Below are 6,207 nucleotides of genomic sequence, written 5' to 3'. Positions count from 1 at the left end.
TAATATACAGCATATTTTTATAATTCTGCAAATAATATGTGAAGTATCAGCTTTCAATAAATATTTTTAAAATGCGTTAATAAATCCAGCAACCAATGTGACCGGGCTACACGTACACAAGAGGTTCCTATGTTAATAAACCATTGCCTCTTTGTTTCTACATTTAAAAGAAAAAGCTGCCAATTCTGCCTATACTTTCATTCTTTTAATAATTTCTTCATTTTATTTTATTTATAAATCACTCTGGGTTATCTGATGTATCTATTTGGCTTGTGTTTTGTTTTCATGCACTTGAGGCATTTTGCACATTTGTTCTGCACTTTGTTACTTCTGACCTTATTTTATATAAAAAAAAATGTATTTATTATAAACGTAAATTCTGATCTAATTTAAGTCTGTAGGCATTTTGGATTGCTTTTCGTTGTATAGATTTCGCACTATTGCGTGCTGGCCATGCTTGCGCATGCAATTTAGCCGAACGTGCTAGGTGCTCCGCGTCTCATATTTAGAAGTTCATCAAACTAAACATTAAAAAACTGATGTTTTCGACGGGTATACGTTTTTAAAATGTATTTAAAACATATGGTTATCTTGTCAAAAGTTAAACTACAAAATAGGTAAGCCGTTTCTTTAAATTTCGGTGATGAAACGGAAAATATCTGCACTGAACCTATATTTATGCCTGACACGACTGTCTTTCTTGTGATTTAATATAATGGTTGGTGTTCACTTTCAAATGATAGAAAAGAGATTCCTGAAATAAATAATATCATCAGTTGTTTCTGTATCTAAAGTGAATGGAGATGATCAAAGTGAAAGCAAGCAGGTATTTCTGTGCTAAATAATAACGCGTAGTGTCTATAAAATCATTAATTTCAGTGTTTTTATGAATTTTATATAAAGCTTAGTTTTTATAATTTGCAGTAACAGTCACAAATTATTTGTCATTTCTCATTTGTCGTTTTTTTTGGTCATGACTGCTTTGACGCGCTTAATCTCCAAATTAAATAAAAACACTGAATTAGCCGATGTTTCCAAGGCAGGATCACCTTTGTTATATTTTTAGGTTTAGTTATCAAAATGTTTTTTGTGTGATGTTCTGTAGATCGTGGATTTAAAATGTTATGAGGAATAATTAAACAAATGTAGCCTTACATTTTACCTCAAAAATATATAAATGCATCGTCAGTTTTGTCTTCGTTAATCACTTGAAACACAGTTTTGGTTACTTAATCAGAAACTTGTTTATGTGTGCTGCTTGTGAAAGAAAATAAAAGTTATCAATTTGTACCTGGTCTGACCCCCTCCCAACCCATGCACACACCCACATAGATGATTTGACTATCGGTCGACTATGAAAAGATTCAACAATTCTGATTCGAATATGTAAATCCTTAGTCGAGGACAGCCCTAATAATTTCATGGTAATATTGGCTGAATATTTGTCAGGGATGACTCGAAACGAACCCAAGCGCAAACGGGATAAACAAACACTGAATTTGTTATACACAGAAAACAAGGAAAACAAAACCTACGAGGGGGCAAACAACATAAACTATTAGACTAGACCAGTGTTTCCCAATCCTGGTCCTCGGGCACCCCCTCCCAGAAAGTTTTAGATGTCTCCTTATTTAAAACACCTGATTCGACTCATCAGCCTCCTTCCAAAATGGTAAACATGTGTCCCTAACAAGCTGATGAGTTAATTCAGGTGTGTTAAATAAGGAGACATCTAAAACTTTCTGGGAGGGGGTGCCCGAGGACCAGGGTTGGGAAACACTGGACTAGACTACACACCTGACAATAGTCTTTACAATAAACATTTACCAAAGACTAGAAACTTGACTTGATTACTCACAAACAGGATACAATGCAAAACGATACCAGGCAGAACAAAAACCACAAGCCGTGTGTCTCAATCAGCTCTCTTGTTTAGTAGTCAGGGCACTGATCAGGGAGTCGCCCATTTTAAGGGCTGTCTCAATCGTAAAATCTGTCCAGTGCACTAAAACTTTAGTTCCCTAAAAATTCCCACAATGCAATCCAAAAAACAGTTAGCATCGATGGTCCCTATGTTTCCTTACCGGAAATCATGTGACCTTTTCTGAAGCTCGCCATCGTGAATCACGTGATCCAACTCAAACTTTGAAAAATGTGACATGTTTATAAAGACAAACGTTTGTTTTAGTTTTAAATATTAACACACATCGCTACACAGTAAGGGACCACAATCTACTCAATATTTAAAATAATTAGATAGTATTTATTTAAAATTGTAAAAAAAAATGTATACATTTACAATGTAATTATATTCCTCCAATTTTATGCACAAATATGAAAGAGAATAATGACAGGGTTTTTAACAATGTACTGTTTAAAATTAAGTCAGAGAGATGTTGGTTTTGCCGGTTGTTAATGAGAACGTGCTTAAGCAGCCACGTGACAGAAAAATAAGTGAACATTGTCCCAATGTCAAGTGAGCTAGGGTCCTTACCAGTGTACACGATATACTGATTCACGACCTCTGGAGCTAGGGAACGAATTGAGACACAGGGAATGACTTTAAATAGGGGCAAATAATGAGGGGAACAGGTGACAACAATAAAGACAAGGGAGCAGGGTAAAAGTGATGAGACACGAGAAACACGTGGTCCAATACAAACAATAATGAGACCACGTCTTCCCACACAAAACATTGTACTGTCAGAACCCTGCCATAATGAACTAGATACTAAACAAGATTCTGTCAGGATCCTGACAATATTATTTTTAAACCTCACATAAACCTCACATTAGGTAAGTTCTGTGCAGTTTCCAGACAATGTAAATTGTGTTAATTTAAAGGTATAATAAAATGGTAATAACTGTGAATATGTATACTATATATATATATATATATATATATATGTATACTATATATATATATATATATATATATATATATATATATATATATATATATATATATATATATATATTATGGGTATATCAACACAGCTGAGAAATTCATCCCATAAAATAAAAAGTAACCATGTACTTACCAACATTTTACTCCTACAATACATAACACCATTAAGGCTGGTGTAATCACAGAAAGTATTACTTCACAATAAGCATGAAATGACGTATATGTTACTTTATACAACAGTTCTTTCTGGTTCTCGAATCTGATTGGCTAAGAGCTATGCGATATTGTGCTGATAACGGCACTGTAACCGCTTCACCTTTCGTATCATTCCGCCACCTAGTAAATGGAGGTCCTAAGCAGGCTCATCTCTGAATGGAAAAAAACAGACGCCCTGATCCATTACACATATGCGCAAGGTATACAGTAGGTGGCAGTAATACTCCCAAGGAGTGAGCAGCCATTAAACGAAAAGAAGAAGAAGAAGCAGACGCCCTGTTTTGAATCACTCTCCATGTGTCTCATTATTTTACTAGCTCATAAATCAGTCTGTGAATCCCCAATCGGAAGTTATTATTCCGTCAAAGATCAGCGCTCTTGGATGTTACGTTAAAGTTAATGGGAGAAATGTCTTGTCACATCGTGTGGACGATTAACACTTGGAAAGAGGATTATAAACACTCGTTTTTTTCTGGAGCTATATCTCTTATCAGAACGCGAAAACACCGTGGAACTGCAGGTAAGCACCGCAGCTTTTAAATGTGGACATTGATCATTTACTTTATCGTGACGTGACTATTAAAACATGCTATGAGATATCGCCACTGGTATATTTATAAGCAGCATGCAAAAACATCTCTCTGACACTTATAAAAAAACGTTTTATATAGTACTGACAAGAACAAGTTTAATAATAATAATCGAGTGCTCGTATCGCGTTAAGAATAAATGAGAAAGCAATAGTAACGTTACACAAGTATAGTTTTATTCACTTTTACCTCGCGCCAAAACAATAACAACACAAAAGACACTAAATATGAATAAAAAACAAGTAATAGCTTGATCATGACACCAAATACTGCTGATTTGATCTCATTTTGACGATCATAAACAAACAAGGCCAACATGAGAGCCAGGGAATCCCTTTCAGAAATGTAGCCCAGAGAGGGCGGTGGTCAGCGGGGCGAGTGAACACTGATGCTCATGCTTTGGTTCTCATTCGTACCGAATCTCACTAAGCAAACGTTCAAACAGGCACTATCTTTACTAATCGACTGCAGATTTAAATATAATACATATACATTCTCGACTGAACTAATCTTAAAACTACACTTTGTGACCAAGAAACGGTAATATAAAGTAACGGCTTTTCCGTCCATTGAGTTGTTATGAGCTTCAAAGCAGCCGAAAGTTTTACCTGTCATTCTGACCGCCCTCAAATCCGTGGCGGAAGAAGTAGTTCTCAAACAAAGAGGCTTTTAAAATAACTCCGTTGTTGTTTTCCAGTTTTCGTTTTTCAAACGTGTGCCGTCGAACTGTTGTATAAAAGCAATATCGCTCTCGGAGTCGTGTGATATAGCCTCGTGCCTCTGGCCTAATCACAGCCGTGATGATATAAAGCTATATCACACTCCTACTCGAGCGATATTGCTTAAATAACATTACCAAGTTATTATAAATCTGTAAAGAAAGTGCAACCAATTATTATTTATTTTCAAATGAATGTAATTACAGTTATTTATGGTGTACTTGCATTATGTACTGTATATACTTTTAAACAATACTGCATTTAAAACTGCTAAATGCCACCTCCATTAAAAATGATATTGACCGAATTGATAGAAATACTGGTTTGTTGGCAGAATTCATTAAGAGTCTGATAAAAATGTGTGTGTGTGTGTATGCGTGCGTGCGCATGCGTGTGTGAGACAGTCGGTGAATAACCAAGCATATTTGAGGGAATCATTGACTTCCATAGTAGTAAAAAATAATGCTATAAAAGAAAATGGTGCCCATGTAGTTGGTAATTACTAATTAATTACATTATTAGAGTACTGTAACATTCCCAGTACGGCATGTAACATAATAAAACCAAAACTCAGCTCCAATATAGCCTACTACTGTAACATATAGTGAATTAAACAAGTTCCTAGATCAATACCCCCTTCCTGGAACAACATTCCTAGGAACCAATCATAACAGGCCTAATACACATTGACCCTCCCACGCTTTGATTTTTTTACTTTCCATTTATAAAAGAAAAAAAATAACATCCACATGCTATGTGGATTCGGCGGAGATGCTGTAATTCTGCAATTCACATTTTTACGAATTGCATGTATGGATCTGTTCAAACAGCTGTTTAAATAGTAATGCATGAGCTACAGAACATAATAAAGCTAATCTAGTGCATGAATGTGTTCACATGTACAGGCAGATGTGCTGCATGCTGGAGGTCTGTAATAATTTGCTCCCTTAAGGCATCAGATATAATTAGCACTTGCTGGCTGTCATCCTTTGTGCTTTAAGCTATTTAAAGGATTTTTTCTGCGCGGATCAGTTTGCACCCTGAAAAACTGCAGCGCATGTGATATAAATCAGTATGAACAGACTCAGAGGACGGCAATATTAACATGCTGTCACGTCCTTGTGCTTAATGGAGTCATAAATACAAAGACACGACTCAAGCTCCGTCCATGTGTTAGCGCCTTGGGTACAGGGTCTGGGTAAAGCACTGATTCATTTCTCGCCAGCACTGGGATTCATCAGACTTAGCGAACAAATGTTTTCATATTTACAGATCTCCCCTGATGGACGTGGGGAGTGTGAAATCTCTTAACAGTGGGTGGACACCAACAATTCTGACACCAACAGTCTGAACATTGCCAACAGCCTATCACTGTTTACTGCGGTCTGGTAATTACCGCGCTTTCATTGGCTGATGTCATTTAGCAATGGCTGAGAGCTCTGGTAGGCATTTATGGGATCATCAGTAATTACAACACATCAACACTGTTGACAGTAACACAACCAGGCAAAAATGATATATCTGTATCCATCACTGCTACTGTTTTGACACTGATATTGAAAAGCAAGGAATTCGTGTTGCTGGGGGTCATTTTGACCCTGTTTAGACTAACACAGGTTTAGTACATAATTAAGGGTGTGGCCATTTGAGTGACAGTTGAACTGCCACTGCTGTCACTATCGTCGAGCTAGGCGGGTGTGGTTTCAGCAACCAGCCACTTCAGCTTCACCCACGTCCTGCCTCTTTACCCATTTTCGGCTGATGCCAAGATGAC

Source organism: Misgurnus anguillicaudatus, chromosome 19 (assembly GCF_027580225.2).
Source record: "Misgurnus anguillicaudatus chromosome 19, ASM2758022v2, whole genome shotgun sequence".
NCBI classification, from domain to species: Eukaryota; Metazoa; Chordata; class Actinopteri; order Cypriniformes; family Cobitidae; genus Misgurnus; species Misgurnus anguillicaudatus.
Note: the sequence above shows the minus strand (reverse complement) of the source record.